This window comes from Tursiops truncatus, chromosome 11 (genome assembly GCF_011762595.2).
Source record: "Tursiops truncatus isolate mTurTru1 chromosome 11, mTurTru1.mat.Y, whole genome shotgun sequence".
Classification (NCBI taxonomy): Eukaryota; Metazoa; Chordata; class Mammalia; order Artiodactyla; family Delphinidae; genus Tursiops; species Tursiops truncatus.
In genome coordinates this window covers 90,297,883-90,321,813 of record NC_047044.1, presented here as the reverse complement: position 1 = coordinate 90,321,813, position 23,931 = coordinate 90,297,883, and the positions used below count along the sequence as shown (strand labels likewise).

Sequence of the window (23,931 nt, the reverse complement as noted above, 5' to 3'; positions counted from 1 at the left end):
GAAAGATGTTAATATAAATGTTTCAGACATTACGTGAAATTCCTAAAAATCTTATATGTTCTGGTATAATGTTATAAGTCATAATTCTAGTTATTATTTTAAAATATATATCTCAGAAATAACTAAATTTCCTTCTCAATTGCATTATCATGAACTTTCATCAAATCTTTAACTGTGGTCATTTTTAAGTCTTTTGTCATTTACAGACAGTTCTGGGTGTACTCCGATGCTTTTGCAAAAATGTTCCTATAAAAGGTTTCATCTTCAAGAAATTCATGGAAGAGACTGACAAGTACAGGTCTCTGGTAACTGACTATACTGCTGAACTGAATGAATAAGCATTTTCAGAACTCTAATGGAAAACTGATGAATTCATAAAAGTGCTAACGAAAGATCAAGATGAAAAAAAATTAATTACATGGGACTGAGTGAACTGATGAGGATGACTATAATTTCTGTGACTTTCTGTTTGAATAATAAAAAAATAAAAATTGAAGGTCTGCATGAAAAAAAATTTAATGAACAACTAAAAAGAAACACTTTAGCCATAATTATGTGTGTAATATTGTGATAGATTTGATAGGAAGGCCTAGTAGAGAGAAGAATCATATATACCCTATTAGTACTATTTGAGTATTTCCCTCTAATTCTTGTTGCACTGATGACATCATCAGTGCATATACACTGCTTGGATATTAAACACAGGAAATGACTAATATCTCAGTTCAAAACATTGTTAAGGTCCTCCTGTATAGCACAGAGAACTATACTCAATATTTGGAATAACCTATAAGGGAAAACAATCTGAAAAAGATATGTATAACTTAATCACTTTACTGTACACCTGAAACTAACACAACACTGTAAATCAACTGTACTTCAATTAAAAAAAATTTTTTTTTTTAATAAATTTATTTATTTATTTTTGGCTGTGTTAGGTCTGTTGCAGCCTCTCTTGTTGTGGAGCACAAGCTCCAGACGCGCAGGCTCAGTAGTTGTGGCTCACGGGCCTAGTTGCTCCGCGGCATGTGGGATCCTCCCAGACCAGGGCTCGAACCCGTGTCCCCTGCATTGGCAGGGAGACTCTCAGCCACTGTGCCACCAGGGAAGCCCCAATTTAAAAATTTTTAATAAAAATAAATAAATAAGGTCACATTCATAGGTACAGGGCAGTAGGATATGAACATATCTTTTGGAGGGACACAATTCAATCTGCAATAATGACCCTGTCAGTTTTCTGAGGAGTGCTGCATTTTGATATTCTGCAGGATGTCTCTCCATCGGGGTTTGACTGATGTTTTTCTCATGATTAGAATGGGGTTACAGGTTTTGGAAAGGAAGACCACAGAGATATATGCCATTCTCATCACATCACACCAAGACTACACGCTGTTAGCATGACTCTACATCGTTTATGCTGACCTTGGTCCTTGACTGAAGCAGCATTTGTCAGGTTTCCCCACTATAAAGTGACTTTCCTCACCACCACTCTACAGGCCTGTTGGGAAGGAGGTCATTATATGCACCCCACACTTAAGGGGTGGAGAGTTCTGCTCCACCTCCTTGAGGAAGGAGTATCTGCACAAATTATTTGGAATTCTTCTACATGGGAGATTTGTATATTCACCACCATTTATTTATTTATTCTGTTTCTTTATATTGAAATGAAAAGATGGAGAAAGAAAAAAGAAGGGTTCAGATTCACCAAGTAAAAACTCTTGATGATTCATTGCCTGTAAAACTCCTGTTTCAGTTGGTTCAGACAAGATCTGAGTTAGCTTTAGTTCTGTGCTGGGCACAGAATACTGCTAAAAAAGAAAGAAAGGAAGGAAGGAAGAGAGGGAAAGAAAGGGAAGAAAAGAAAGGAAGGAAGGAAGGAAGGAAGGAAGGAAGGAAGGAAGGAAGGAAGAAAGAAAGAAAGAAGGAAAGGAAAGAAAGAAAGAGAGGGAGAAAGAAAAGAGAGAAAGAAAGCAAGTGAAATCAGGGCATGAGAGAGATCCCAGCCCTTAACAAAAACCCTAGCTACCACCACCAAAAGATGATCAGAACTTTAAAAGGTAAACATTATCTAAGAAGTTCAAATCTTTCCAGAAGCAAAAATTGTTAGACATAGATTCTCAAGAAGAGGTAGGAGAATATTCACTGTGGACATTTTCTCTCAGGGTAAAAATAAAACTATAACTTTTTCTGTCAATTCATTTCTCAATTGAGCAGAATTCAGAGAAGAACATTTTGGAAAAATAAGTCGAGAAGACCATCTCAGTAATTTTTACCCCACCCCCAGTAAGTTTCTTTCAAATCTTTACTTTTTGCAAATCAATCTTGAGGGTTAGTATTCACTGATATTCTATGAACCTTGGTGGACAGTTTCCAAAATTAACCTTTGTGCCATTGACTAATGCAAAACAAAAGCCACTGAGGAATTAGGATCTCATACGACATATTTTTATTGCTAAACTTCCTTCTTCCCTAGTAGTGCCATATGCTACATTAGTACAGGTCAATATACCTTACAAAGGCAAACAAAGCATTATCTGGGCCTGACGCAACCCAGCTGGGTGGAGAGATAGAAAAATATGTTCTAAAATTATCTTTAATGAAATCGAAACTCCTGAATTCAAATTTCATTATGATGTAATTAAATGGCCCCTAAAAATAGTAAATCAAAAACCTTACAGGTACAGTGAGAAGCGTTCTAACCCACGGATAAGATATAACATTTTAATATTTAACTACCCTGTTGCCACACGATTACCTTCCTCGGTATTACCTAGAGCAACGGATGTTAAACAATAAACTAAACGCGGCAGGTGATTCACTCTGAATTTTCAGTACAGATCCTTAAGAGGACCAATGGTTTACAAACTGTACAACATAATTTTAGAAATGGTCACAACCCACAAAGTGGGAACTGTCACCTTTAAGCAACTGTTATGCTGAAAGCATCCCACTTTTCCAAAACATAAATACATCTCCCTAAGGTTATTAGAAATAAAAATGTTTAATTGTTAAACGATACAGGACTTTTTTTTTTAAGAAATGCAATTCTGTACAAATGAAGGTTAAATCAAGCTTTCTGATGCATTATAATGTACATGTTTACATCACTCCCAAACTGCTTCTCAGATATTTTATAAAAAGATGCTACTTGTCATCTCAACTTCATCTCTCCCTGCCTGCCATACCGCTCAAACATTGATTATTTTGATAAGAAGTCATAGAGGTCCCATATCTTATCAAAGCCTATTCATTATTTCAATTTGTTTGATCTGTTTTAGCAAGATATGGTTTCACAGATCCAAACACCAGCATAATTGTTACACAGGGACAGGTATTTTGCTCTAATAGAATACCTTGTGTACTGCTTTAGGTATCAGAGTGTACCAAGTTCGATATACATAACTTTATAAGCCCATGGAAAGTTCATGACTAGGCAGATAAGGTAAAATTCTCAGATCGTTCTTAACTGCTTCTTATTCCTATTATTCAATACAGCTCAATATTTTGTTGACAAATATAAAAATGCACTCCTTTCAAAATACTGTTTTTCATTTATCTTCAGAAATAGAGGCAGTCCTAATACGCTGTTAGAAAGCGATGCAACCAGGAATAGTCCCAAAACAAAGCCAATTCCAGTAATCATCTACATTTGGCTGAATATGAAAAGAACTGATTGCCAGTAGATACTTTTACTAAAAAAACAAATCCCTGGCACCCCAACCAACTCACAGTAGACCTATGACTAACAAAGACTTCCTTGAAAACTTGCCCATCTTACAAGGACATTTTAGGGAAAAGAAAGAAAGAAAAGGTGTATTTAGGAAATGAGCATATTACAGACAATGTAAGGACAGCACTGTATAAAGTTCGGGAGAAGCTAGAGTCGGGGTGGGTCTCCAGAACAAAATCTCCCTCAAAGAAGGACTGAATCAAAGAAGGCAAGATAAAGACCTTTAGAAATGTATGTTTATAGTACAATGTGGCAAGCGGACAGGCAGAAGGCAAGGTGGGCACCTCCTGCTGGGAAGGGGAGGGCATTCAGTTCCTAAAAGCCTTCCTTCAGGTTTTGATGCATGAGCCAGGTAAGCCAGAAGAGAAAAGGGAAGAGTGAAGACAAGAAACAGCTTCATGCAGTTAGGAAACCACCAGCAATTCAGTTACTTAGAATAACTTAAGAAGTAGGAAGTAATGAGGATGAAGCTGGAGATAGAGTGAGAATGCACATCACAGAAGGCAACGTTACATTTATATCAAATTTGGTTAGACCAAAGTTTAGTGCATTGTGTCTGCGCAATTGCCATTCACAGTAGGCTAGGGTTAAATTTCCTTTTCTTGTACAACCTTTTCTCTTTATTAGAGTTAATAATTATTTTACCTTCGACCCTTAGTTCTCCTATGTACTTTTATTAATTTCATCCCTTTACTCTCCACCAGAAGTGTCTCTTTTGAGTACATTTAAACACCATCTATTCCATCATTTTTATCTTTCTGTGGGCATCTCTCTCTGATCTCTATGTATTCCTGTCACAGTCGGAATCGATGACTCTCTAAGCCTCCTGCACAGCTTTTGTCGTGGTACCCAAATTCAACATCTTGTTCATTACCTTCATCTTTCTCCTATCTTAGATCCTTGTTTCCTGGATCCCGAGTCTCTCCCTTTCCTATTTTTACTTTCTTATCTTGGAAAAGCACATACTTCTGGAGCTTCCTGACAAAGAGTATGATGAGAAAAATAATTTCTGAAGTTTTATATAACTGCAGACATGTTTATAGTACTTTTGTAGATGATCAATAGTTTGTCTTGGTTTCAAATTCCATAATGGAAATTATTTTTGTAATCTTGAAGGCATTGTTCTTATCTTCAGTGTTTTTCCCGAAATTTCAGGTGCCATTCTGTTTCTCAGTATTTTGTAAGGGACTATTTTATTGTCTTTCTGCAATTCTGGACTTTGGGGATCGTCAATTTTCTCCCCTGATGTTTTGATATTTCATGACTACATCAGTGTAGGAGTTTTTAAAAAATTCAATACTTTAGAAACTCAATAGGCTTTTTCAAATTTGAAAATTATTGTCCTTAAATTCTAGGAAATTTTCTTGACTTATTTCTTTGATAGTTTATTTACAACATTTTTTTAAAATTTTCTTTTTTCTAAAGAAGTCTGTTATTCAGAATAGGACCTCTTGGACTGAGTGTCTAATTTTCTTGTCTCTTCTCTTTTGTTTTCCATTTCCTGTTATTTTTGTTCTACTTTTTGAGTGGCTTCCTCAACTTTATCTTCAAAATACTATTTAATTTTTCCATGTCCTCTACCAATTTTCAATTATTTCCAGAAGTACATTTTTATGCCCTGTTTCTTTTCTCATAGCACCTGTTCTTATTTCCTAACTGCAATGTATTCTTGGATGTTTCTGAGAATAATGATTGTATTTAAAAATGTTTTTCTCAAGTCATCATCTCTATTTCTGGCAATTTCCTTGTTTTCTCCAGGTTTGTTTTGGTCTCTGGATTTCTTCAAATGTCTGGTGATCATTGGTCTCTCCTCACCTTGAAGGTAGAGCACTAAATAGCTGACTGGAAAGTCTGTGTCAATGGGTGGGTCTTCTCAACAAGTGAGCTTCACTACAGAGCAATCTGGCTGGGCTGTTCCATTGGGAGACCTCCCCAACCATCAGTACCTACAGGTCTTCTGCACAGATAGATCAGATTCTTCAGAGAAGCATCTTCCAATTTCATCCCTGGAGAATACATATCTGACTGCCAAAATTTGGGGAGGAGTAGAAGTACCCTGAGGGTGTCTCACTGCTTAGTAAGTTTTTCCCTTAATCCTCCCACCTCCGTATGTGCCTTGGTATCTCCCACTTGAGAGTTCTCTACTTCACATTCTCCACGGAATAATCCTGCTGGAGAGTGGGGAGGCATCTGGGATCTAAGCTCTATTTAAACACACTCATCCTCCTGTTTCAGCCTCACCTCATTGTCGAGTCTTTCTGAGGCTCTGAAGTGAACCTCAGTGTCTCTCCCTAGCAGCGTGGGTTTCAGCTTCTCAGGATGTGTAGGTTAGTTACAATCGTCCCTGGACTTTCCAGAGTCCCTTGGTCTCACTGACTTTCTGCATTTTTCAGATCCCTTCATTGTCATTTATTTAGTTATTTATTTTTTTGGAGAGACTGGAATATATGTATGTGCTTAATCTGCTTCTTTCTCTAACGTATTTTCATTGTCTAAACATTGACAAATATCTGTTAATGAAAAACTCAGGAGAAAAATTCAAAGTCACCTGTAATATGAACTTGAGAGGTTAAGGTGGCTGAGAAATATGAGTACAAGTTTATACTAAAAATAAAAGTACCATAACAGCCAGAGTGAAAGCACAAAAAATGAAGGAGATTTACTCTACATAACGTCAGGTGATATTTTGGTAGTGTACGTTTAACCGCCTGCTATTTTTATAAAAACAAACGCTACTTTCAAATTCCAGGAAAGGAACAACATTATAATACGTAAAAGTGGGCAATATCTCTAGCTAACTCAGGCATTACAGTTAATGGAAAAATCTTTAAATGTTTTTCCAGAAATTATATCATAGCTTTAAATGCATAACAGAGTTAGGTTCCTAAATGAAACCTGAAATTCATCCTTAGGTAAATAACCACTAATTTATTCGTTTTAATTAAATGGATTTTTAAATATATTTTTCCAAGGAGAAGCCCTTTTTAATAAATATATCTGGGAAACAAATTCTTTGTGAGCTACCCCAAAATAAAAGTCAGAGATATCTGTGCATTAGTTTTAAAATTCAAGTTGCGTATAAAAGTAGTGTGAAGCTTTCTTTTCTTGAGAGGTTAGATATTTACATAGTCATAAAATTAAAGGAAGAAAATAATTAAGTCCGATGGGAAAAGTTTTTAAATCAAGGCTATGAAATTTCACATTTAAAAGATAATAAGTGTAAGCTTTGACTGTGGATAGTACTACCTTTGAAAATGTGTGCCAAATTATAATGTGCGTTTTCAAAATTAGCAGTGAAGTTCTTTATAACCAACCCAGAAATTATCCATGAACTGGGGTCAATTTAGACATATTTCGGTTCTCTATTGTAAAAATAATAATAATAATGCTTATTCATTAAGCATTTTAATGGGTCGGCCACTGTGCCGATCACTATTTGTACATTATCTTACGTAATTCTTACCACCTTATGAGGTTAGAAGAGCTTATTATCCCCATTTTAATGGGGAATCTGTGACTTACAAAAGCTACCAGCAAAGGTAACTTGGTCATGATACCTACGTAGCATGTCTAAGATTTGATCACTAGTCATGCTTTTAACCACTGTTGTATACTTTCCTTTAACTAATGATAAATCCAGTATTTTGAAGTTGGCTGGGGGTATGTCAACACTGATGAAGTAAAAATCAGAATGACCTCTGTAAATGCATCAAACAAGATTCATCCAGTGTTAATTGGCACGAGCCAACAGCAGTACTCATTCATTCATTCATTCACTTGTTCACAAGGATTTACTATGTAACCATTCCATAGTTATCAGTGCTCTGGATAAGCCCCGTCAAATAAAACTTCCAGCTTTGCTGAAAAAGTACAGTATCATCACTGTTCAATACAGTAGCTGAGCACAAGTGCTGAACACCTGAAGTGTGGATAGTGCCACCGAGGAACTGAAATTTGCATTCTTCTAGATTTAAATTAATTTAAATGCAAATAGCTACATATAGCCAATGGCAACCATATTAGACAGGATAGCTCTAGACCCTGGGTGCACAATTAACGAAATATACATGGTTCCTATCTTCATGCTGCTAACAATCTAGTGGGGGAGCCAGCATGAAATAAGTAAAATAATAAATATAATATTACAACATTTGTCAATTGCTTAGAAGAAAAAGAATAGAAAAGATAGTATTTATGAGGATATAAAGTCAGACTGAGTCAAACCTATCTATGAACTTCTGAAAAGTATGGGACTGAGAGATTCATTCTGAAATGTTATTTCAGGATTTCCTCACTTAAAACCTAGGATAATTAGCGAAACTTTGAAACAAAGAATTTATGTCGTTTTTTGAAAGTGCTTTCAGTGTTTCAAGACTGATGCACAGAAACAGTGCCCTGTTGGCAAATCTATGCAAAAATCATCCTGAACAAGAATGTTGTTTTCAATCCTATTCGATAACAACCTGAATTTAAACGAAATAAAATAAAAGAGAATAGGGAAGAAGAATCACAAAAACTAAAGCAGTAAAATCTATAAAATGCTAACTGAAGGTACTTCAAGTTTAAGAGCCTGGGAAATGAGAGAGAGAGAAACAAATGAACTACTATTCCCACTTGGGCAGAAATGGGATTTGTTTATAGCAACACGTCCACTTTTGGGCCAGTGTCAATTTATAACCCCCCCCAAAAAAATTACATTCCTGGATTTGAGCACCTGCAATTGAAACAGAGCAAACACAACTCACTATAGTGAATTATTAAGTGAAAAAAGTGTTTGATTCAGCCAGGGAAGGGAGAATCACTCCAACCTGTCACGTTCCTGGATCATACTGTATGGATTTTTGTTTGGGAAGTTAAGATAGATCTGTTTGGGTAAGCAGGCTATTTGAGGTCTGAAGGAAGTGGAAATTTGAAGAGGGAATTATCACAAGGGCTGGTAATGCCACATTTGCATTTCTTTCTTTCCATTCCCATAGCTTCCAACTCTGAGGAACTGGGAAAATGGCCCATAGGCAGAGGTAGGTAGAACAGACAAGGCGGAGCGTGATTGGATTTAATTAAAATGTATCGCTCATTACAAGAACAAGTTTAACATTTCTAAATAGCCCCCAGATTAATTCCAGCTCTTTAGTAAATAAACTAGGTATCATTTAGCTAGCATAATCACTGTCCCCCTTTTTAAGCCAAATGATTTTGTAAAATCAGTGCACTGCGAGAACTGAACTACTACTGCTATGATTGCTAATAGTAGTGATAGGAGGAGGAGAAAGATGAGGAGGGGCAGCAGTAGCAGCTAACATTTAGATGCACTATGTGCCAGGCACAACTCTAAGTGCTTTACATCTATTTATTTTCTTTTAATTGTCACATTAAACTCACGAGGTAGGAACCGTTACTATGCTCACCGTACACATGAGTTAAGCTAGGTACAGAGTTTAATAACATGTCAATGTGAAAAAGCTAATAAGTAGTTACATGTGGAATCTTAAACAAATGATACAAATGAACTTATTTACAAAACAGAAATAGACTCACAGATGTAGAAAAACTTATGGTTACCAAGGGAGGAAACGGGAGGGAGGGATAAATTGGGAATTAGGGATTAACAGATACACACTACTGTATATAAAATAGATAAACAACAAAGACCTACTATATAGCACAGGGAACTATGTTCAATATCTTGTAATAACCTATAATAGAAAAGAATCTGAAAAAGAAAAAAGATATATAACTGAATCACTTTGCTGTACACCTGAAACTTTGTAAATCAACTAAACTTCAGTTAAAAAAATTTTTTAAGCTAATCAGTAGATATAGAATAAAATCCAACCATTCTGCCATCCAGCCATTCTGCGGAGAGGAAAATAATGGTTAGAGAGTTGTTTTTCACCCAAATTCACATAGCATCTAAATAGAACTAAAGGGACTTTCTTCTTTTGCTATAAATTTATTACAAATGATAGTGCATACATTTGTGTAGAAAAGAACTAACAGTCTAGTTTACTTATAAAGAAGAAAGAAAAGGACTGGATTCTGGATATTTATGAAGTAAAGGAAGGAGACAGTCAGAACTATTAGAAATAGTATCAAGACGAAGGCAAAGACAGTACCAGGATAAAAACAATGCACCCTAGAATTTCAAAATGATCACAAAATTCTAACAGGGCATAACATCACCTTAACTTTTGTTCAGCAAAGTCTATGCCTATTACAGAGTATTTCTCTATGGGAACATATTTCCAATTGTATAATTGCAATCAATAAAACTAGAACTGACTTTTATATCCAACTTTGAGGCAACATATATTTTTACAAACATGGGGACATATGAATTATTATGAAAAATAGATACCAAAAACTACCCCAAGAAGCCTTATGAAACTATAGAGATATTCCATTTTATCTCTATTAAACATAATGATACGTGGTGGGCACTTTTCCTCAAACTTCTGTGGGAAACATCTCTCATGAACTTCAACAAATCAACTTAAAAACATGTGCTGCTTTTTCTAACAATCTTACTTAGTTTTAGCAAATTTGATGGGAAAAGAGTTAACAGTTTTCCTCAAGCTGCTAAGTGTCAGCATAGCTTAAACTCAGCAACCTCTTGATTGACATATATACACTAATATGTATAAAATCGATAACTGATAAGAACCTGCTATATAAAAAATAATAAAATAAAATTCAAAAAAACTAAAAATAAATTGTAAGTATTTTCCTAGCTTATTAAAACTCCTAATAATAACCTAATCTAAATGGCTATAAATGACTTACCACGTGGCTGTGCCGTGACTTTTTAAGAACTGTTTTCATATTTACTTATTAAATAATTATTTTCCACAAGGAAAAAAAAAACAAGTCAGCAACCTCTTCTAATAGTTTTAATATATTACACTCCAAGGGAGACATGTGATTGTTTCTGGTAACATACGTTTTCTTATATTTGGTGTTATCTCTTAAATAGTTTTTAAACTCCCTAGCTTTGTGCTATATAAGCAGTAAAAATCTACTTTTGAAGAGTGTCAGGATTTTAAATGATCTCTTGGTCTTTTGATGATCTAAACTGGAATCGTTTTAGAAGCTTTTGTAGAAATAATTTGAACCAATCTAATACTACCGCGTTCTAAAACTTAAATTTTTTTTTTTTAATCATTCCTCTACTTAAATCCAGTCAAGAGATCCCCACCACCCCGCAGGTAGCCAATTCGAATGCATAGCATAGCACTGTTCGAGGATTTGACCCTTTATACCGTAAGCCTTCTTTTCTCACAAGCTCTGCCTTCCTGCCCCCTCCCAGCACCCACATCCCTCACACTGGCAGCTATGCACCAGCTATACTGAACTATTTTGCAGACTCTTGCCTTCAAGTTACATCCTCTATGTGGAATACACTTTCACTCCCAAAACCTCCCTGCCACCTTTACCTAGCCAGCTCCGACTCAAAGTTTAGTCTTGGGAGGCTCTCCGTGAGTCCCCTACAGTAGGCTACATGCCTCTCTCATGTGTTCCCATAAGGCTTGAGTCCAACACTGAGATGTACTTACCACCCTGCACTGCAACTCCCTATTTTCTTGTTTGTACACAATATTGTAGACCCCTTGAGGGCAGGGGCTAAATAATTTTCTTGAATACCAAGTGCTAAACATAGCTCATAACATGTAGTAAGTTCTCACTAAATACGTATTCAATGAATGAAAAAATTAGGCTCATAATTATTTTTTTACTCGATCAAACTAAGATGTTTATTTCAAACCTTCTTACTAAGGAGAATGAAACAATGCTCTAAAAGCAAGAAAAACTTAGTAAGAAATATTTTAACTAGTTGAGTTAAAAACAGAAAACATTTAGCATCACTAGCTTCTAACAAGAGCTACTCAAGGAAAAGGGCAGGCAGTGTGGACTCTCTCCCAAATCCCTCTAAGCCACCCCCATCCATCCTCTTGCCTCTCCATCCTGCCCTCTATTATTACCAGCCACCTTCCTTATCATCCCCAAATGGAGTCGAAAATAAATCCTCATCTAACTACATCCTCTCGCCTCTCCAATCCCATCCCCTCTCCAACAGTGGACATCAGTCCTGCCAAAGCCCAACCATTCTTCCTGTGAGTGTGAGGAGATACCACTCCTGAACTTCCAACTGGAACATCCTAGGTGTCAACTTGCTTTAGATTTGTCCTGAGATTAGAAAGAACACTGAACACCAAAGTCCACAGTATTCCTTGCTTTACTAATACTATTCCTAACTGTGCCCTTGGACATGTCACTTGAACTCATCAGTTCCTAATCAGTACTGATTAAGCTGAAAACTAGGGTATCTCCAAGAGCTCTTTGCAGCTCCCATGTCATTAGCTCCAGGACATCAGTGACAAAGGCTAGCACATCAACTCAGTGACCTGCTTCCTGTCATACAAATTTACCTACACAGACCATTTGACAGAATACAGCAGAGCCGAAAAGTATCCTGTTTTCTCATTGATGGGGGTGGTCCTTACATAAGTAACTTTGAGGACTGGCTGAACTCTAACTTCATAAACTCCAAGCCCGCCTACGAAGGAAGCATGTGACATGAGGAATGTTGTCCTTTTTTTTAAATTTTTTTTACAATTTAGCTGCTAAGAAGCCCTGGAAATAGCACATAGCAGCACACAGTAGCATACAAACTAGTTAGCCAGGAAGAATAAGATGAATTTCCCTGCTCTCCTAAGAATTGAACTATTTCATTCCGGGATGCTAAAAAGGAATTTTTTTTTTTAAAACAAGTCTTCGCATTTTATGAGGTATTAGACTCAGTGTTTCTAAGAGTGGTGCTTAATCTCAAGTGCCACTGTTGTCACCTCAGGGAGGGCTAGTTTTGCTGAGAGCCACGTGGCTGCTCCCCTGCCATGAAGGAAATAGGATGAAGCTAAGTGGCGTGCTCTTGTAATAACTGTATGTGCCAAGACAGAAAATCAAAGACTCCGACTCACCAAGGCTCAAATGCTTAAGACTGAAAAAAAAGAAAAATGACCAAGTGTCCATCTACTAATATAAGTGGACAAAGGAGCAACAGCATGGATCACCTCTACCCACAAATAATTCCTAAACATATTTGATGGCCCTTGAAAACCTTATAGAGGCTTAAATGACAATAATCTACTGTAGAAAATAAAGATGGTCCAACTGCAGCTCCCCAAGAGGATGGGTGAGCAAGCTTGCCCAGGAGCAATTTCCTAGCATCCAAAGACCACTTTCCTATTCCTAAAAAAATAATAGTAATGCTTCTACCAAGAAGGAAAATGCTTTGGGGGTGCTTTTTATCAGAGCCACAGGAAACAATAAAAACTTACTGAGTATATTCTAATGCTTTCATTGTGGTATTGGGAAATAGTAAAAAGAACATGCTATGAAGATAGGCACCCCTGAATGTAAATCCTCATTCTACCATCTCTCTGTGACCTTGGACAAGTCCTTATCCTCTCTGAGCCTCTGTTTACTCATCTGTTAAATGAGAATAAGATTCTTATAAGGATGACATACAAAAGCAACAGGTCCCTTGAGATCTGTATCTACATCTATCTATCAGCTCCTTTAGTTTCCTGAAGAACTGTATTCTGGAGAAAATAGAGATGGAGAGCTTTTCTTTAAATACTCGTTCTAAAAAATGAAATCCACTGAAGTAAAATCCAGTTGCAGTCAATCAAATATGACACAAGAGAAATACATGAGAATCAGCATAAAGAATGCTACCAGTTACATTCGCACACGCGCAAAAAGAAAATTCCTTAGCTTACCATTCAAGACCCATAAGAGTTTGCCTGCAGCAATCTCTCCGGCCTTCCACGTTCCCACAGGCTTTCCCACCTATAAACCTCCCCTAGCACCATGCACTCTTCTGAGCATTTCTTGCACTGGCTCACCTGCAGGCTTCTGGTCTTAAACTAAACACCCCACCCACTACTTTATATCAACCATCCAGCAATTGCTCAATTCCTCAATTCCTACTCCTTTCTTAAGGTTTTTCCTGACCAACTCAACATTAGCAACAGCTAGTCACTTGGCAATTAGTTATCATGTTTAATATTTTTTCGTGTAGCTAGGAAGGACCTTTGTGATTTATTCCTTGGTAAATCTGACCTTGCTCTGGGGAGTGGCAAACTCGTACAGTCTTTGGCAAAATGATTCCAGTACTAAACATGTGCTACGGAGAGTTTATATATGTGTACTAAAAGAAGAAAACACATAGGATTTTAGTGACCCAAGTGGATATTATTACCAACATAAATTTCCTCTGTGATTGACATAAATGACCACCTGACACAAATGACTCCTGTTTAAAGAAAAATTGATGCAAAATAGAAACAAATTTAGAAGTACAGAATTGAACTAAAATTTTGTTAAAGAATTTATTTCGCAGAATTTCTACAATCACAGTTAGATAAGACCCTCAATGTTGAGTGGAAATGCCAATGAAAGTACCGCTGTGGGTGTGGGCATGTATAAATGATGATTTTAACATGTGATCTGAAAAGCAGAAGTTTGGGTAAAAGTACACCTGTTTATATCAAGGAGGTTCAGAACTGACTCAGAGGAAAAAGTATTATCCTCTGACTCACCAAGACCACTTCCTGAAACACCCAATGTTTTTCTTGGAAGGAAGGATATGAAGTGTCATTTCTTTCAAACACTGATTAGACAAAATTGGAGTCTAACACAAAATGGACAAAAGACATATATTTTCCAAAGCCAAAAAGGTTTCAAAGTGGAGACCATTCTATAAACATATATTATCTGGTCATGAAAGGGAAGACTTTAAATACAGTCAGAAATGAATAATCCAAGGTATATTATAATGAGTAAATCACTAACTACGTACACATATCCCTCTTTATGCCATAATCTCTCTCTCTCTCTCTCTCTCTCTCTCTTTTTTTTGGCCACGCCATGTGGCGTGTGGGATCTTAGTTCCCTGACCAGGGATCAAACCCACACCCCTTGCAGTGGAAGCGTGGAGTCTTAACCACTGAACCATCAGGGAAGTCCCTATACCATAATCTCTTAATGATGAAGAAACACTATGATTTTTTTTTACATCTTTATTGGAGTATAATTGCTTTACAATGGTGTGTTAGTTTCTACTTTATAACAAAGTGAATCAGTTATACATAGACATATGTTCCCATATCTCTTCCCTCTTGCGTCTCCCTCCCTCCCACCCTCCCTATCCCACCCCTCCAGGTGGTCACAAAGCACCAGCTGATCTCCCTGTGCTATGCGGCTGCTTCCCACTAGCTATCTACCTTACGTTTGGTAGTGTATATATGTCCATGCCTCTCTCTCGCTTTGTCACAGCTTACGCTTCCCCCTCCCCATATCCTCAAGTCCATTCTCTAGTAGGTCTGTGTCTTAGAAACATTATGATTTTAATTCACATAATTAATGTCTTTGGCTTAAAAACAATCATTTTTCTTCATAGTAATCACTTTCTCTTCTCTGAATCACCTGTGTGGCCAGTATTTAATAAAAATTTACAAAAACAATAGGTAACACTTACTGAGTGCTTATATGGGCCAAACTTTGTTATAAATTCTTGGCATGCATTAATTCATTTGATAACCACAACTCCTCTAAGAGGTAGGTACTATTATTATCTCTATTCTACAGATGAGGAAACTGAGGCACAGAACAATAAAGCACCTTGCCCAGTATCACACAGTGAGTACATGGTAAAACCCCAAGCCCAGGCAGACCAATGTAAGAACCCAAACTCCCAGTTTCTGTGCTCTGTGTGTGTGTGATACCCCTGCCCATTAGAATGCTTGCCAAAACTTAAAAACACTTAATCACACACAACACACACATACATATAATTACACACATATACATCTGTATAAACATTTCACATTTACACAGTCCACGCCGAAATCTATGTATGCCCTTCTATGTTACCATTATATCAATAGGATTTGGGTACCAATAATACCAAGTCTTCAGTCTAGAAGAACAATTACTTAGATAAGCTTTGAAACATTCCACTGGTCCAGATACATTTATGTCAGTCTCACTTGTTTTTTTAGTTCTAAAGCTTTGGAAACATCTCACAGAACTGCAAAAACACCAAAATGATACTGCCCTGGACACAGTCCTTGGGGGAGAAAAATACACATAACATTTCCTTCTTCAAAATAACAAGCAATTAAACTGAATCTTGCTGTTTGCTTCCTTTTGAGTAATCTAGACTGGAAAGAGTTCAAATATCTGACTCCCGCAGTATTTTGCTTCCAGTAGAAAGATCATCATTTAATATGCCACGTCAGCTAATAAGTGTTTCCTCATATCTATAACTGACTCATAGAAACTAGCTTAAATATTAAATGACTGCCTATTTCTAAACATTTGAAAAAGAAATTCCTATTTAGCTAAGGAGGCAGAATAAGCACTTTGAAAAGAGTCATACCACCCTGACCTTCAGATTATAAAGGGGAAATGTAAGAAGGGGAAATTCATCCCCTTAAAAGGAAGGGTGAGGCCCTTACAGTAGCAGCCTCAGGAAATATATTTCCAGTGTTAATACCACCAGGTGCTGAAGATTCAGGGGTGCTTTGGGAAGCCTGCATGCCTAGTGTGATTTGAGGGGCAAGACAGAGTCCTCCTGCTTCCTTACATGATACCATTTACCCAAGGGATACAGTGAATGAAATTCCGACCACTGGAAATTTATTCTTTTGCATTAAGCATTTTCATCCCTAGGAACCACGTTTAAACTGCAAACACTTGTGGGAGTAATAATGTATTATGTCATTAACACTTAAGTATAACTTATCAGATACTCTCTCCTAAGACAGGAGGAATCTAGGGTAATGTGAGAACATTACCGATGAAATCAGTATGCCCAGAAATGTAAGAAATCTGCCCAGAAATGCAGCAGTAGCAAAGTACTGAAGAAAAAACTTGCCTGCTTGATACTTTTACATATGAAAAGATATATTCGGTTATTAATAATTGCTGAAATTATGAAAGGAATTCCAGCTTATAGATGGAATGATTACTTATTAGAGGCAGACATTCTATACAGTGAGCAAAACCACGTAAGAAATTCACTCAGTATTTTCTGTCTACACCTTCCAGGGGTTGTGCTTCACATTGAAGGCATATAAGAAACACCATGGTTTCTCTCCTTCAGGAGCACTTAGTTGAGCGAGACATATGCAAAGAGATAATTACAATGCAACTTAGTAAATGCTACTGTCGTGTTATAAAAAATGTACAATACTGTGAAACCATCAACCTAAGGCAGCTGTCAGTAGGTTTCATCTGGGAGGAGACGGTAGAACCAGGTGTTGAGAGACACAGGAGTGTGTCAATCAGCACAGGTGCGGGTAGGAGAGGACATTCTAGGCATATGCAAAGCATGGTACGTGGAAGGGCATGGTTTTTAGGGAAGAGTGAGATATTCAGTGTGGCTGCAATACAGGGTATATGAAAGATGATGTGGCAGAGAAGAGCTTAGCACGAGGTTGTGAGGGGCCTGGTAGATCATGTAAGGGAATTTAGACTCAGTCTTTATGGAAGCAGCAAACCAGTGGAGGCGGTAACAGTCTTACTACTAATTTTAATAAAATCACTATGGGTGCATTCTGGAGGGTAGACTAGATTAAGAAGCAAGGTTAACTAATTTTGAGATAATTTTATCTGTTTCTTTCATTCCTATGGGAATCTCCCCAATTGTATTCTGCTCTACATATATATATATATATATATATATATATATATTTTTTTTTTTTTTTTGGAAAAATTAAGACTCACCTATGTCATTCTCATAATGTCTTCTTCAGACTTCTGAATTCCCCAAGGAGAAGCAGGAAGATAGTGTAACTCAGCGGTCCCCAACCTTTCTGGCACCAGGGACTGGTTTCATGGAAGACAATTAATTCTTCCACGGACGGGGGATGGGGGAGGGATGGTCAGGCGGTAATGCGAGTGATGGGGAGCAATGGGGAGCGGTGGGAAGCAATGGGGAGCGGCGGGGAGCGATGGGGAGTGGTGGGGAGCGATGGGGAGCGGCAGGGAGTGGCAGATGAATCTCCGCTAACTCTCCCGCTGCTCACCTCCTTCTGTGTGACCCGGTTCCTAACAGGGAGGTTGGGGACCCCGGTTTAACCAATTTAAAATGTGCCTATCAATAACCTATAAGGACACAGCTCACATTTTCTAGAGTTATTAGTTACATAAGGAGCCCAAGGGAGCTATATTCATCCTACTTCAGAAAAGTTCATTTTAAAAATTCAGAGAGTGAGAGTTCCCTGGTGACTTAGTGATTAGGATTCCAGGCTTTCACTACTGTGGGCTCAGGTTCAATCCCAGGTTGGGGAACTGACATCCCACAAGCCATGCAGCATGGCAAAAAAAAAATTAAAAAATCCAGAGACTTAAGAGAATTGAAGATTGGTTTTTACTTTTCATTTAAAACATTCCTTTAATGGTGTGGCCATTGCGGAAAACGATATGGCAGTTCCTCAAAAAATTAAACACAGAATTACCATATGTTCCAGCAATTCCACCTTTGGGTGTAGACCCAGAACTGAAAGCAGGAACTCAAACAGATACTTGTACACTCACAGTCAAAGCGGCATTATTCACAACAGCCAAAGCGTAGAAGCAAGCCAAGTGTACATCGACGGATGAATGGATAAGTGAAATGTGGTCTGCATATACAGTGGAATATTATTCAGCCTTTAAAAGGAAGGAAATTCTAATACCTGCTACAACAACGGATGAAGCTTGAGGCCGTTAAGCCAAGTAAAATAAGTCAGTCACCAAAGGTCAAATACTGCATGATTCTACTTACATGACGTACCTAGAGTAGTGAAATGCATGGAGATAGAAAGGAGAATGGTAGTTGCCAGGGGCTGGCGGGGTACAGGGGCTGATGAGTAGTTATCCTCTAATGAGTATGGAACCGTCTGTGAAGATATAAAAGTTCTGAAGATGGATGGTAGTGACAGTTGCACAACAACGTGAAGGTACTTGATGCCCATGAATTTACACCACAGATGATTTAAATAGTAAATTGTATGTTATATATATTTTACCATGGTAATAAAAAAAGTAAATGAGGAAGGAATAAACCGCTGCATGTCTGTGAGGTCATTAGGTATGGCTGCCTGGCCTGTAAGGCTAGATACTACTGCAGCTGCCTCTGTAATGGAGGATGCACCAGGACATCAGGGACTTCTGTGGCAAACACACACACACACACACGAATTAAAACCATCCTTACAATGCTTTGTGTGTATGATCATATAAATATATACATATACATGTGTATATATACATATTTTGATTTGAGGTAAATTAGATTATCATATATTCTACTTTAATAAAGATCAAGACACACAATCCTTAATTTACAAAAGCAATAAATTGAACTGTGTGTTGGGGGGAAAAAAAAGAGAACTGGTCCAGTTTCACCAACTATTGATTTCTTGTCCAGCTCTAACCTTACCTGGCAGCCCCTCTTACAAACACCATTTCTCAGTGACCCTTAATTTTCTCATTACTCAAATGAAGTAGGACTCTATGTCCCACCCCCTACACACCAATCTTACAGTATACTAATGGGATAAACTAAGGCAATGTATATATAAAATTATTTTAACATAGAAAATGATTTGGAATAGATATGCTCTTTTACAAAAGGATCATTTGACTTATGAAAGGGCTCAAAGAATTTTTTTTAAATTCCTCTGCATTTTTCACTTTTAAGTAAGCATTCAAATAATCTAACGTGCATACAAACTTTGAGGAGAACATCCCCTGAACAAAATAAAATACATCAGTATTCCTAAGGGGGTAAATATATATACATTATTTATATTATATGTAAATAATATATATATAATATACACATATTCAATAAGATGGCTTCAATGGTCAAACTTTTAAAGTGATAAGATTTAGAGTTTGCTTTTATAATTAATTAGTTCATTATTAAGTTCCATACCAAATGTCAAAAGGAATTACAAAATGATATTAACAAAAGTTGATTCATTTAAAATGGGTAAGAAACATGTCTGTTTAAGAAAGTTATCATTAACTTGATGTCTTATGGCAAATCAACTGGTAACTGCAGGAGTTAGTCCCTGGAAATAAGCCGAGTGACACTGACAATATCTAACTCAGTCATTTTAATAGTTAAGAAACATTCTGTTTAAAATAAACAACCAAGAGTTTTCCACAAGTCAGTACCACCAATCCCCCTCCTAACATACCTTTGAAAAACATTCTTCAGGGGGCAGGGGGTGTCTGTTTTCCTCACTGATCAAAACAAAACTCACAACTCTTAGCAAGTATTTACCTTACCTGCTAGCCAATATTTCTCTTTTTGTAAGGAAATAAGACTTTTGACATCCAGTATGAAATTCCTCAAACCTCACATTAAACCCCCCAAATCTGATACTGTCAACTGAAGTTCACTAAAGTTTAGGCTTAAACAAAGCACAGACAGGTTTATTATTAAATTCTTGTATAATCAGCTGTACGTGTATTGTTTTCACCACTTACTGCTCTTTCTTTTAACTCAGAAACTAAGATTTCAGAATAACCCTGAAATATTTTCTTTCCTTCTGTCTCCAATTCCCATTCTCTTTCCCACCTAAAGTGACCTTCTCTTTCCTTAGTTGTTGTGAACCCCTATTTCACCTCCATCTTATGGTAAATATCTTGTAAAATAGTCCTTCTAAGTCTATTACAACTTTATTTCACCCACTTGGGAAATATGCAACTCTCTCTCCTTCTCTTTCTACTTTATAAATTCCTCAATGCATCCAACCTGTAAGTGAAATTATCTCAATTTAGAAGCTCAGATTTGATTTTGAAGAATCAAGCTCCACAAATAGGAAGCATTTCAGTATTTAACTTCTTAATCAAACCTCTAAGCCCAATTATCATGTGTTACTTGGTCACCCAGTGATCACTCAGAGAACCTGTGATCATGTGTTCTAGTACAGAACACCCTCCCCACTCAGCTGGTTATTTTTAGAAAAGTAGCTGTATTCATTCTATCTCAGATTCAGTCCTGGCATTGTAATGATGCCAATTCACTTTTCCTCCTCAGGATCAGATGCAGCTGAAGCGGTCTGCATTCCTTTTTCCTGCCTTTTCTGTTCAGACTTTCTCCAGGTCGAGCTCCATTCAGATACTTTGACAGCTGTTAAGAAGGTTTGGGAAAGCTGGGCTGCCAGTGGCCTAGAGTAACCGGGGATTACCAACAATCTGAGAAGTTTAATGTAATTAGGTGAGCTTCAGACAGGAGGGGAGTAGGATTCACCCAGGCAATCCCTGTGCTCAAAATTATATCATGAATTTCCCAGCGAAATGTCTTTGTTCATTCAGTAAATCTTGGTGAGAGCTTGCTGTGTGCCAGCAGGTACGTCTGAGGCTGGATAGACAATGATGAACAAACAGATATAATTCCTCTTCTCAGAGTCATTAGGAGATACAATGGCCTTCTGTGATCATCCCTTGAATAAGCCAAGCTCTTTCCATCCTCAAGGCCTATCACACTCTGTCTGGAATAATTATCTTCTTTGTCTTTGGCTGCCTAAATCCTGTATCTCAGTTTAAATGACCTCCTGGGGAACTATTCCTCTGACCCCTCCAATCTGTATTAGATCCCTCATTGCATGTTTTCATTGCACCCTGAAATTTTCTTCATAAAACTTTACAATTAGACATATGAGCCAATATTTGTTTAATAATCTGTTTTGCAAAGATAAACTGCTACCTGGTATACTTTCTATTGACGCAGAATACACTTTCCTATTTTGTACTTTATATTGAGAATATTTTAAGTCTCATCTTTCTTTTAGGTGAATATTATTTTAAGCTTTTAATATGAGGCTTGAATTTTCTGTTCTTTAAGTTTTCTCTATAGCTCTATATAATTTATCCAAAAACCTTCCTTCAAATGCAATTTTTATAATAAAATTACACAATTCTCCAACCAATTCTATTTTTTGTGTGTACAACTTGTGTTTTTTTTAATATTTTAGATACTGGCTAAAATGACTACAAATGTCTATATCTGATATCTAGATGTTTTCAAGCCAGAATTTTGAACAGACCATACTCAGTTTTTACAAATAAAGCTTCTCTACCATATTCTTATCTGGAGAAACCCAGACAAATACGAATCCCACTACTTAATAAATGTGGAGGCTTACTTAGCTTCTATGAGCCTGGTTTCCTCATTTGTAAAGTAGTTATAAAATCTTTCAAGGGTATGAGAAATAAAGTATACAAAGTCCCAAGCAAAATATCATACTAAATAAATATCAGTGCCTTCCTACATGTGGGGAAAAAAGAAAAGGTCCGGGGCTTCCCTGGTGGTACAGTGGTTGAGAGTCCGCCTGCCGATGCAGGGGACGCGGGTTCGTGCCCCGGTCCGGGAAGATCCCACATGCCGCGGAGCGGCTGGGCCCGTGAGCCATGGCCGCTGAGCCTGCGCGTCCGGAGCCTGTGCTCCGCAACGGGAGAGGCCACAACAGTGAGAGGCCCACGTACCGCAAAAAAAAAAAAAAAAAAAAGTAAAGGTCCACGTATGAAAATATAGCCCTCTATGAAATATAATACCAGTTTCCATTTACTTAATCTGATTTCCTAAAAGGAAACAAGTCTAACTTTTTCTGCTTTATGGGCTATACTTCAGGGCAGGGGTTGACAAACTTTCTGTAAAGAGCCCGGTTGTAGATATTTGGGGTTTGTGGGCCACATATGGTCTCCTTCAGTGTTCTTTGTTTTTGTTTTTAATAATCTACTAAAAATGTAAAAACCATTCTTGGCTTGTAGAAAAACAGACTGGGCACAGTTGGCTAGCCCCCTGCTTTAAATTCACAGATGCTAATCAATCCTTCCTTATCCTCTTATCTGTATAATATTAGGCTCTTAACACTTGACTGAAAAGTTGCTCTCTCAACTATTTATCAAACCTTCAGTTTAACAGACACTAACTAAACACTTGTTTATATGCGAAGTGCTGTACAGTAACTGACTACCTAAAGAAAAAAAGACACATCACAGGTTGTAAAAGAAGTGCTAACGGAGCCTTTTGAAGCTTTCCTCTATTGTCACCTCTCTTCTTCCTCTTTTTTTTTTCTTTTTGAGGCTACTACTAATCTGGACTTACAGCATAACCAATTTATGTTCATGACCTCGGGTTTCTCTCCCTATAATCCTGAGTTGAAATTGGTGCTAGCCTGAGCTCCTTGGTGAGAATCTGATTAGGCTTCTTATACCATAGAGTTAGAGGTCCCCTACTGCCCATCCTCCATCAGGCTCTGTCCTTCCAATTCTGATATATTGTTATAAATTCACTTGTTTCCCCCCCAACTTCCAAAACAATCATTTCTTCTTCTCTTCCCTAGTTCAGCTCACCTGATCTCTAACTGTCCAATTTTTCTCCCTTTTCACGTATAATCCCAATGGAAAAAACTCTGAATTTGGCATCAGAACGAGTTGTTATTGTTCTGCCTCTGACAAACTGTGCATTTCTTAGCCTGAGTACCTTTGTTTTTTCATCTATCACAGGGGTAAAAAGACGGCCTGTGATGCCAATCAGACACAGGTGAGGGCAGAGGAAATAATACATGTGGAAGTTATTTATTTATAATCTACAAAGTACTCTAAGAGACCACTGAGATCTCCGGTTCAGAAGTCAGATGGGATTCGATAATTATGAATTATCGACCTGGGGCAAGTTAACTAACCCCTGTAAGCCTCACCTTCTTCATCTGTACAACAAAGACAGTAATAACATCTACTTTATAGGGTTTTGTGAGGATTACATGCCCTAATCCATGCCAAGCACTTACCATAGTGCCAGGCACATAGTAAAGGCTCACAAAATGTTAAACATTATTATTATTTAAGGGTAAGCCACTGGTCCCTGGTCTTTTAGGTTCAGTCTCTACGTGCTTCTAAGCATATCTATTTATTCCACAGGTAATTTTATACCCTTTTTCTACGACACTGGTTAAACAAGTTCTCTGGCATTTTTCTCTGTTGCACTGTGTTCCTCTTACAGGGTTTTTTTTTTTTTTTTTTTGCGGTAGGCGGGCCTCTCACTGTCGTGGCCTCTCCCGTTTGTGGAGCACAGGCTCCGGACGCGCAGGCTCAGCGGCCATGGCTCACGGGCCCAGCCGCTCTGCGGCATGTGGGGT

General features: G+C 37.5%; 1 protein-coding gene across 7 annotated transcripts in view; it reads right to left on the bottom strand.

The window, feature by feature from the left end:
* EPS8 (EGFR pathway substrate 8, signaling adaptor) overlaps window positions 1–23,931 on the bottom strand; it is a 206,080-nt gene that overhangs the window by 89,973 nt on the left and 92,176 nt on the right. The window lies entirely within an intron of this gene.